This window comes from Peromyscus californicus, unplaced genomic scaffold (assembly GCF_007827085.1).
Source record: "Peromyscus californicus insignis strain IS unplaced genomic scaffold, ASM782708v3 Scaffold_4__1_contigs__length_199733344, whole genome shotgun sequence".
NCBI lineage: Eukaryota > Metazoa > Chordata > Mammalia > Rodentia > Cricetidae > Peromyscus > Peromyscus californicus.
Genome location: NW_026294562.1, coordinates 116,340,741 through 116,353,188, shown reverse-complemented (window position 1 = coordinate 116,353,188; position 12,448 = coordinate 116,340,741). Strand labels below are relative to the sequence as shown.

Below are 12,448 nucleotides of genomic sequence, written 5' to 3'. Positions count from 1 at the left end.
TATGGACCCTTAAGTTTATTACTGGGAACAGTCACCTTCAATTCATAGATGAATGATGAACAATCTTTTTTTTCATTTTTCTTTATTAAGAAATTTTCTACTCACTCCACATACCACCCACAGATCCCACCTCCTCCCTCCTCCCAACCCCAGCCCTCTCTTTCAAGCCATCCCACATCCCCACTTCCCCCAAATCAAGATCTCCCATGGGGAGTCAGCAAAGCCTGGCACACTGTGCCTAGGCCGGTCAAAGCCCCTTCCCACTGCACCAAGGCTGTGGAAGGCATCACACCACAGGCTCAAGATTCCCAGAAGCCTGCCCATGCACCAAAGATAGATCCCGATCCCCCCTGACTAGGTGCCCTCCCCCCGACAAATAGTTCAAGCCAAACAAAGGTCTTCCATATCCAGATGGCCTAGATGGCCATGTTGGCTCCATAGCCACCAGTCCACATTTCATGGGCTTCCACTAGTATGGCCCGTCATCTCTGTATGACCTCCCATCATGATCTCAATGGCCCCCACCTGAAGAATCCCTCCTCTCTCTCATCAGTTGGATTCCTGGAGCTCAGCCTGGTGCCTGGCTATGGATCTCTGCATCTGCCTCCATCAGTCTCTGGACAAAGGCTCTATGATGACAGGTTTTTCGCTAAACTGGTCACCAGAGTAGACCAGTCCAGGCACCCTCTCATAGAGAACATTTTTCAATTTATTTCTTTTTGAGAATGTCATTAATCAATGTAACAGAATCATATCTACTCCTTGCATCTCCAAACAACATTCCACTCATCGAATCAGACCCTTCTCCCAAATGTTTGGCTGTTGATTTTCATAACACAGTAAGCTCAGTTAGTGATGGTAACATGTGCATGAGTTTAGGGTCATTTATTAGAATGCTAACAGAAAACACAACCTCAAAAACGTTTTCCTCCCATAGGCACTATCAATTGCCTATACCTCACTAGTGTGTTGGGGTGGGTTCCTAAAGAAGATCTACTGAGACTTTGCCAGTATTTTCACTTGTTTGTTCTTGTGGAGATTTTGTCAAGTACCAGAAATACAACAGAAACATCTTGTTATAAAGATGGCATTTCCAGAACTACTTTCCTGTTGGCTCTTAAATCCTTCTGCCACCTATTCCACGATGTTCCCTAAGCCATGATGATGAGAGGATTTGGTTAAATGTCCTATTTAGGTCAGAGCACTTAGTCTGTTCTTCTCAGGAAATGTAAACTATTATATATTTCTCCCTTGACTTCTATTACATAAATAAACTTTTATAACCAAGGTTGAGAGCAGCCTATGACTCTAGATATAAGCATAAATATTAAAAAAGGCTTTTGATACTGTGATCACTTAGCAAAACTAACAGTAGAGTGTTATACTATAAGCCCTTTTCCCCATGCCCAGCCATGAGATATTCAACAGCCTTACAAATTAAGACATGAAATACGTTCCTATTGTTCAAGCTTCAAATTAAATAAGAATGCATTTAGCATTATATATCTCTTAGCATCATTATTTGTATTATCCCATGTTCTGGTCTATACCCTTACATAGAACATAATTTAATTACTTTTTTGTAGTTTTCTTTACAGTCTTAGATCAATATGAAGATTTTCATAATTAAATCTTTTTGTATATACATTCTATATCCCAATATTTTTTGGAATGTAAAAACAACACAATATTTGTAGTGGAAAACTGCAGTCAAATGAAATAATGTAAAATTTTCCATGCCAGTATTCAGAAACCACACAATTCAATAATAAACAACAACAAAAAGCAGAATTACATGAGTAGAAATGGCTTATTATAATGTTTCATTTAATAGAACTGAAATCCAGATTTTGTGCTTAAACTTTATTATCCATTTTATTTTGTATATTTTTCCATAAGATCAGACTTCTTACTTTGACATATTTGCCTAGCAGAAAGGATGCTTGTGATATTGTATGCATATCTTGTATAGGAAAAAAGTTTGTTATATTTAATGTCTATTTTCAGTTTTAGAATGTCTTTTCCTGATCCTATGAAAAGAATTTATCTGTGGTTTGAACAAAATAATACAGCACTTTGGGGCAAAGATGAAAAAAAGTAGCCCTGCACTTGAGGCCAAGATACAGAAAATCTCCACAGCTACTGTAGCCTTGCCCTTGGTACTTTGGTAGACAGGGAGGAAGGTGATCCAGACACTGCAGAACACCAGCATGCTGAATGTCAGGTATTTGGCTTCATTGAATGTGTCAGGCAGATTTCTGGCCAGGAAAGCTACAGTGAAACTTGTCAGGGGCAAGGGAGCCCAAATATTCCAGGACAAAGTGGAAGGCAATAACTGAACCTTTGTTGCAGACAATCAAAATATGGCCATGTTCAGCATGTACATCCTCATCAACAAATGGAGGAGAAGTTCCCATCCAGATTCCACAGAGAATCAGTTGGATCACAGTGCAGATGGGAATGATGAAGTTAGGTGCACCTGATGCCAGCAGCCATCTCATTCTTCTATCTGGAACAGTGGACTTTGAATGCTAGTACCACAGTAATTGTCTTAGCCAAGACAGAGGAGGTAGCCACAGTGAAGACAATTGGAAACCGAGGTCTGCTGCAAGAAACAGGTGGCCATATGGGGATGACCAATATAAAGCAAGGGACAGAGAAAACAAAATATGAGGGAAATGAGTAGTACATAGCTGAGAACTCGGTTATTGGCCTTAACTATGGGTGTATCTTGATGTTTCAAAAAGATAGCTAGTACAATAGCTGTAAGAGAAGAGAAACACAGAGCCAAGCTGGCCAGACACATTCCCAATGGGTCTTCATAAGCCAGAAAGGTCACAACTTTTTTGAGGCAGTGAGTTTGTTTTGCATTGCTGTACTGATCATCTGGACACTTCACACAATCATCCATGTCTAGTATAGGAAGGGAAGAATTTTGAGTTTTAATTTTTTTCCTTGTACTCATGAAACATGACACATTAATGAATTAGGAAGTCATAGCAAAATTTTATTTACATCTTGTGTTATATGAAAACTAAAGATCTTTGATCCATAAGATTTAATTCTATTTTCTGTTGTCTTTCATCTTAATGCAAAGGGTTTTTATATTTATCTTACTTACCCATGAACATTAAAAAAACAATAATACACTTTTAAATAATGTTCAGATAGTCACAGTAACCAACTTTAGATTAAATCATTCATGGAAAAACACATTTGTTAATCATATTTTTGTGTACTATACAAAACAAGAACTGATAATGAGCTAGTTCACTGTATCTTATAATTCATCAAATAAGGTCTCACAAATAAATGACCTCATGGGGCTCTTTGGAAATCAAATTCTACCCAATCCATATCTTAGAACCCACATGTACTAAATTATGATTACAATCTAATACCTAACAATCTTGAAAATATTTGTGCTTACACACATATTAGTAAAGTCCTCTCGCCTCATCAAAGAAACGTATCATTGAGGCAGAGATACTAGGGAAAAATAACAGCCCCTTAAAATGTTGAATTGTGCCACCAAGTACAATGGGTACATCTATTATAATATTCTGTCACTTAAAGCTCAGGAAAAATTGCTGAAGGGTGGGATGGAAAGATTGTAAGAGCTAAGGGGATCATGGAACTTGATGTGAGCCAGTGACTCCTATAAATGTCACAAGCTACAGTCATAAAGTCTCACCAACATGATTGCTTAAATTAGGGTGAACAAGTTTAAAAACAATAGACATGGCAAAGTGGATGGGCAAAGACCATCAAGTCACAATGCTAGAACGAGAGCTACAGGCATCTGAGGAATATTGAGAGTGGAAGAAATTGTCTTTCCCAGAGTAAAGCACACCAACTGATCAATTTTGGAAATCAAAAAGGTTAGTCCTGAAAACATACAAGTAATATTGCACAGACTGAAGAGTTTGTATTTAGAAATATATCTACATACACATAAAACAAACATGCATAACAACAATTAATGAGAAAAGAGCCTATAGATTTGGAAGTGATTCTGGGGCACTTTATTGGAGGTGTTTGAGGAAGGATAGGGAACAGAGAATGATATAATTGTATTATAATATCAAAAATAAAAAAGAAAAGAAACAGAAAAAATATCCAGCACTGTCAAGGCATGCAGAAACAACATGAAGAAAATATCATCTAAATTCTCTACATGTCAAAAACATCCCATTTAGTTTTATGCTTCAATGTTTGAACTTTAGTTGGGCAAATTATCTGCAAATTTTATAAATTTCTGTAAGATTTGACAGCGCAATGCTCCCAAGGTTATAGCATTTATTGAGAAAATGCCAAAATCTAGATAATATTCTAAATCTTAAGGGCATGATTTTGAAAGATAGTACCACATGTTGGTGACAATTTGTGATTTATACCACAACATATTTCTTTTTCTTCTAATTGCATTGATACAACAGAAAAAAACTGAAAAGTGATGATTCCATTTCAGCACTGATTCCATTTCAGCACTGAGTTTATCCATCAAAAAGTTTCTTTTTTTAAATTTTATAATTTGATTTAATTTTACATATCAGCCACCGATTTCCCTGTCCTCCCCCCTCTCGCCCCCCCCCCAGCCCTCCCCCCAGCCCCCCCCCCAACTCCCATCTCCTCCAGGACAAGGATTCCCCTGGGGATTCAGCTCAGCCTGGTATATTCAGTCCAGGTAGGTCCAGTCCCCTCCTCCCAGGTTGAGCCAAGTGTTCCTGCATAGGCCCCAGGTTCCAAACAGCCAGCAGTTTTTCAATCCTCTCTGATATTGCTAAGGAGTGTCATCTAAACTTTTGATTAGGAGCATTATAATATTTAAATTTTCAATATTCTTTTAAAATTAATTATAAAATGTTCTAATTATTTCTTTGTATTGAAAATATATTCTTCTCATATACAATACACCCTTATCATAATTTCCCCCTCCTCCACTCATCTCATGTTTTTCTAAGTAGGTGAAGGGGAATTTTAAAAATCGAGTTGTGTTTAACTAACCCAAATGTCAATGTTTTAACAGTTAATTTGGAATATATATATATATATATATATATATATATATATATATATGTGTGTGTGTGTGTGTGTGTGTGTGTGTGTGTGTATATCATTTGAATTAAACAATTTTTATTTTCTTTTTATGCATTATTCTATTCGAGTAGTTTACTTTCTCACATTATTCACTGGGTTTTGCAATCAAATATGTTTATTATTTTAGTGTAATTTTTAAAAACCTGTACTATATTTTCATAATCCTCAAGTTTAACTCATATAGAATCATTTACATGGTGGTCTGGCTCTATGTGAAACTGTCAGTTAAGTATTTAGCTATTTGTTATCACTACTACACTTATTAATTCTACCTTTCTGTTACCTGATACATTACCAAAATGAAGTTTTCCAAGTTTCTTTACCTCAAATTAGTTTAAACAACCTCTTTAATTAAAAAAGTCTCTTTGATTTACTTGTTATAAATATTATAATAAACTCTTTATTTCAGAGTCAATATGATGGTATCCAAACTCACCTATGAAGTTTAGTAAAGCTAAAAATACAAACTACCAATGATAACGTTTCTACATTTCTACATTTTACATTTCTACGTAGCATGATCTACATTTGCACACAGTACAAAAAAGAGTGTTTCTAAAACATAGTACAACATCACTGAACATATACTCCTTGTTAGAAACACTGGGAACAGGGGAACAAGAAACATATGTATGCACAGTATATAAGTCTTAAATAAACTGAAAGGTAGATACAACTTATTACAAATGCTGACTATTATGATGAAGATGAGTTGCAATAGTAACCATTAGTGTTCTAAAATAATGTGCAGGAGTAAATATTATGTTCATGGGTTCTAGAATAATGACACAAAAATGCAGTTCAAAGACAGAGTATATTATTTCAAATAACAGTGATACTTATATTTTCAGCTTCTTAGTGAGATTCTTCTATTCCATTTTCCCAAAGGACTTTTTGAGAACTATGTAAATATGAGAGAAAATAAGAAATCTGTTGATATAATTTCCTTACTTGTCATGTTGGAAATTTTATTTTCTGGACATGGGTTACAATCAAAACAACAGACAGCCTTCCCTTCCTGAGGTGATTTTTCTGTGTCCAGGACTGCAGGGTCTACTGCATACAGAGGGTGGAATCTGAGGAAAATCAGACAAATTTTAGACATAATTTAATGTAAGTTGCAAAACTGCAGTGCTTTACAACAAGGAGGCACTGAAAATTCTCCTTTTAAACACATATGTTATAAAGTAAAAATCCATATTTTTATGACAAATGTTATGAATGTATGGTCATTTATGTATTGTGAAACACAGAAGAGAGGAGAGAGGGAGAGAGAGAGAGACAGACAGACAGACACACACACAGAGAGACAGAGACAGAGAGACAGAGAGAGAAAATATAGATGAGTGGAAATGAGTCCACAAATGAGTAAATGTCAAAACCTTTTATCCCAATGATGAAACATGCTGTTTTAGAGTACTTGTTCTACATGTAAATCATTTAAGACTAAATTACCTCTCTGAAATCTGTGGCTCACTCTATCATTTCATCGGATATGTACAATTGTTGATCATTTGGAAAATGTCCAGAAAACTTTCCTATTTTCACTTTAAGTCCAAAGTGTTCAAAATCTGCAATATAGAAAATATCATACTCTGTATCCCGTTTTGTCTTTTGGTTCATATTTACCAGATCTCTAGGAGTATTTACAAATTGTATGTTCTTCAGATAAGAGAACATCTAAAACACATTTGTTATTTTAGTTTTAAGTATGCTTACACAGTAGGACAGAAAACATGAATTGTTTAATGCCAGTATTTTTCATTTGCCTCTCCTAAAATGTAACTTTATTAGAAGTACTCGGTAATGAACAAAAGAAGTTACATATAATCATTCACTCTAAAGTTAAAATTTTCTCACTGGTGTTGATACTCTAACACACACACCCTAAATTAGATGCTTATAGATTAGAGACGCATTCTCTATTTCTTCCTGGCAAAATTGTGATTTGATCATAACCTAGGGAAGTGTGTTCCATAATGGTTCAAAGAGTAGCAGTACTACTAGTATTAACTGGAATCTATTTATTCCAATGAAGAACAACTTTTTGAACATATAACAAAATTCATTTTCTTGTTTTCATTTAAAAATTTCATGAAAAATATTTTTCTTCCAAACTTTAAAAACATAAGGTTAATGTTTGTGTTTGAAATATTCTGGAAAAAATTTCTTCACTTAGAATGTAAAATGCATACTTGTGCCAATATCACTTGCAACATAATTTATGGAACTAATACAATCTTCATCACATGCAATGAAAGAGTCCAGAAATATATGAATCTGAAAGAAAAGTTTGAAGTTTGCCTAGATTTAGAAAACTATGGTTCCCTTCAACAAAGTCATCTCTATGACACACAGGCCGTTCAATGCAAGAAAAAATACCTTCCAGGAGTCCAATTGCAGCCCTTTTCCAGCATTCTCTGACCATATGTCTACTTGTTTCAGAAGCATTTCATGGAGTGAGTGGGCCACAGCATACACAGCGTTGTATAAGTTATAACTTGAGTCACTCAAGGACATTCCAAACTGGTGCCTAAACAACCACTTGAATATATTTATGGTAGAACAATTTTTCAGTTTCTTACAATTAGATGATGACAAAGAACAATTAAAATATATTCACCATAGTCTAACTAATGAAATTTCATTACTGTAATTTGAAGGGTGCACTGTCTGCATAAATTGTTTAAAACCAGATATCTCAGAATTCTGATGTGAATAAAAGAGAGTCCCATGGGGGGAGTTAAGCAAGAAATCTCCTTTACTTGTGATTCTATCAAATTGTGACATACTGACCCAGATTCTGTTAACTGTTATAGATTTCCATGGCATAAAGTTCAATTGTACAATAGAGTCATTGTCTCCATAAACAATCACAACTTTTGCTGAAGACATCATGATCTGGTGAAAGTACTTATCAGCCATTTTAAGGAATGATAAATTCCCGTGGACGATAATAGTCACAAATGCTAAACAGACAATGTTCCTTTGCATCTCCTCTCTCAATTCAGAAAGAAATTGAATTCCACAGTCTTCATTTGAAATGATAACTCCTACCCAGTTGCATCTGAAGTGAACCAATAGGGACACCATGGCTAGTGGTAAAGATGTGTCCTTGGGAGCTATCTGGTAGAGATGAGGAAATTGTTCATGGACATCAGGAGAGGTTGAAAATAACCATAGTAGAGCTGGAGGACATAGAACATAAGCATAAATGAAGAAGATATAATGAATAATGTTTGGTCTAAAAGCTACATGCACTAAGCAAATGCTGGGGGTGTTAGAAAATGTGAATTCTTATCCTCATTATTAAAATCATATCCCATTTCTTGTGGTTGTCCAAAAACTACAAATAAACTAAGTTTTCTGGTAAAATGTTTCAGACTTCTGCTGCCTTTTTGTGATAAGGTTGTTCTGTTCTCTGCTGAAAGTATCTAAGCATTTATTTTTGATAGAACTGAGTAGATATAAACCCAGTATCTGCCTTTTAACCTTTTTGGTACTTAGAAAGTCAACTTGAAGGAGACAGTATTTCATTAAAATTATCCCACCTTAATACACCTCTGTAGTTCTAGACATGTACTGGAATGGTCCAAAAGTTGCAGGAACTACCCAAATTGGTACTGTAAGTCCAATTAAATATTTTCTCTGATTTTTGCAGTAGTAATTAGGAAAGTTTTCACTTTCCACCCCCAGTTCCCATCTCTTCAAGGCAAGATCTCCCATGGGGAGTCACCAGGCCTAGTACATTCAGTTGAGGCAGTCCAAGCCCCTCCTCCCTGCACCAAGGCTGCACAGTGTCTTACCATAGGCACTAGTTTCCAAAAACCTGGCTCATGCACTAGGTACAGGTCCCAGTCCCACTAACTGGGGCCCCCCTAAACAGTTCAAGCTAAATAACTGTCTCACTTATCCAAAGGGCCTAGTTCAGTGCCATGGGTTCTCGTCAGCTGTTGGTCCACAGTTCATTCATTTCCACTAGCTTGGCTAGTTGTCTCTGTACTTTTGCCAATCATGGTCTCAATATTTCTTGTTCATTGCATCCCTCCTCTCTCTGGTGAATTGGATTCCTGGAGCTCCATCTGGGACACAGCCGTGGATCTCTGCATCTGCTTCCATCAGTCACTGTATGATGATTCTATGATGTCAGTTAGGATATTCAGCCATCTCATCACCAGAGTAGGTCAACTCAGGCACCATCTGTTGAAGATGATTTCTTTTTTCTATTGTATAGTTTTGGCTTCTTTGTCAAACGTTAGGTTTTCATATGTGTGTGGATTATTGTCAGGGTCTTCAATTCCATTCCATTGGTCCACATGTTGGTTTTTATGCCAGTATCAAGGTGTTTTTATTACTGTAGCTCTATAGTAGAGCTTGAGGTCAGGGTTTGTGATGCCTTCAGAGGTTGCTTTTTTGTATAAGATTCTTTTAGCTATTCTGGGTTTTTTGTTTTTCCATATGAAGCTGAGTATTGTTCTTTCCAGGTCTGTGAAAAATTGTGTTGGGATTTTGATGGGGATTGCACTGAATTTGTAGATTGCTTAAGATTGCCATTTTTACTGTTATTCTTTTTTTTTTTTTTTTTTTTTTTTTTTTTTTTTTTTGGTTTTTCGAGACAGGGTTTCTCTGTGTAGCTTTGCGCCTTTCCTGGAACTCACTTGGTAGTCCAGGCTGGCCTCGAACTCACAGAGATCCGCCTGGCTCTGCCTCCCAAGTGCTGGGATTAAAGGCGTGCGCCACCACCGCCCGGCTTTTACTGTTATTCTTACCTATCCATGAGCATGGGACATCTTTCCAGTTTCTGATATTTCTTCTTCAATTTCTTTCTTCAGAGACTTAAAGTTCTTGTCATACAGGTCCTCCACTTGCTTAGTTAGAGTTACTCCAAGGTGTTTTATATTATTTGTGGCTATCGTAAAGGGTGATGATTCTCTGATTTCTTCCTCAGCCTGTTTGTCATTTGCATATATGAGGGCTACTGAATTTTTTGTTAATCTTGTATCCTGCCACATTACTGAAGGTGTTTATCAGCTGTAAGTGTTCTCTGGTAGAATTTTTGGGTCACTTAAGTATACTATCATATCATCTGCAAATAGCAAAAGTTTGATTTCTTCCTTTCTAATTTGTATCCCCTTGATCTCCTCTTGTTGTCTTACTGCTCTAGTTAGAATGTCAAGTACTATATTGAATAAATATGGGGAGAGCAAACAGCCCTGTCTTGTTCCTGATTTTAGTGGGATCGCTTTGAGTTTCTGTCCATTTAATTTGATTGTGGCTGTTGGCTTGCTGTAAATTGCCTTTATATTATTTAGGTATGTCCCTTATTCTCAATATCACCAAGAATTTTATCATGAAGGGATGATGGATTTTGTCAAAGGCATTTTCAGCATCTAGTTAGATGATCATGTGGTTTTTTTCTTTCAGTTTGTTTATATGGTATATTACATTGACAGATTTTCATATGCTGAACCAACTTTGCATCTCTGGAATGAAGGCTACTTGATCATGGTGGATATTTTTGTTGTGTTCTTGGAATCTGTTTGCCAATATTTTATTGAGTATTTTTGTATCAACATTCATGAGTGAGATTGGTCTGTAATTCTCTTTCTTTGTTGCATCTTTGTTTGGCTTGGGAAGCAGAGTGACTGTAACCTCATAAAATGAGTTTGGCAATGTTCCTACTGTTTCTGTTGTGTGGAACAATTTAAAGAGTATTGTTGGAGACTGCAACTGTTCCCTGAGCAGAGCCCGCCAGCACCTGATTGAACTAAAAGACTTTCTGGACAGTGAGACATGTCTGCTCTTGGCAGCACTGATTTATTTCAAAGAGAAGGATGGGCATCGAAGACTCTCCATATGGAGTTTATCTTCTTCATGGCAAAATGGCCATTTGGACAAGAAACTGTTCTTCCCTGGACTGCTTGAAAAAATGTATCGACTGGACTTGCAGGACCCATAGGAAGGTGATAACTGAACTTTGCTTCACAAAATGGTCCTTCAGATTCCTGCTTTGCAGAGGTAAATACCAGACATTCTACAGGACACAGAGAGATGTGACTGAGAGACTCTAGGCCTGTGGGCTGAAGACAGATGCTCCAACTTTACAGAGGAAATTTGGATAACTCTCTAGGCTGCCAGCTGTCTCTATTTACTCTTGCAAGACTCCTGAAAGTTGCTTGCATCCTTCTCCTGTTTCTTAGGTATAATATTCATATATGAAGAGGCACAGAGAAACATGGACTTCATATATGAACTTCTATGAAGGCAAACACAAACAAAAAATAAGAAGCTTCACACTCCATGCTGAAGCCCACGTACTGCCAACCATATGTCCAAGGAGGTGGAGCCATCCACTGAAACATGGGAATCCTATTATTGGCTACATCCTCCAAAAAAAGAGTGATTGTTCTTTCCCAGGAACTATCAACTACCAATAGATCCTCAGGAAGCAGTAGGTGTGAAGATTATCTACTCTTTTGGCCTTGGCTACCCATCATAACTACATGCTTTTGTAGTGCCAGGAAGTGCAATATGGACTGCTGAGAGAATGAAAACATCCATGGTCTTATCCAGCACTAGACCCTCAAATGCTACAATATCAATTTTCCAGACAAGCTGGTCCACTAGTGTAATACTGGCATGACTGTTATAGGCAACTAACTGATTTCTGATAGGATTTGACATATGCTACACAGTAAGAAATTTCATGCCTGGTATTGTAATTCTGGTGAAAGGCCTTGGCTAGAGAGGCCATGGGCCCTAGGATAAACTTGCTATTGCTATTTTTCTAAATGGTCATGCTGCCAAAGTGCTGCCTACATTACTATTTAAAGAATCACAGCAAGAAAAAAAATGTGTATATATTCAGGTACCTTCTTTGCAAATATTTTCCATATGGTTGGTTAAATTTGCAGACATGAACCATGCAGACACAGAGGACCAAATAATCTTCAGTCCTTCCTATCTCTGAAATTTATGTATATCTTAAAAAAGAACTGATCACACCTTTTCCATGTGAGGGCCCAGAGATGTTTCCCCTGAGACATGAGAGCCATTTGTTTGAAACACAGTCACAAGGAGAAGCCAGAATCTTACCTCTGACTACCTGTGGGAGAGCAAGAACTGGAATCCAAGTCACATCTATCACCTAGCTCTAAGTCACAAAACTGCCTCCTGTCATGGTCATGTGAGATGTATGTTTTGCCTTTGATGGAACCAATTAGCAAATGCAGATGGCCACCTCAATTACCAATAGAACCTGGAACCTGGGATGAACCCTGTGAGACAAATGCAGCACCTCTCTCTTTAGTGACTGGGGACTGTTGATGTTGAGAACACACACAATGGG

General features: G+C 36.9%; 1 pseudogene; it reads right to left on the bottom strand.

Moving 5' to 3' along the window:
• Positions 1 to 1,990: 1,990 nt before the first annotated feature.
• LOC128123943 (vomeronasal type-2 receptor 116-like) lies at positions 1,991 to 8,826 on the bottom strand (annotated as a pseudogene).
• Between the last annotated feature and the right edge of the window lie 3,622 nt (positions 8,827 to 12,448).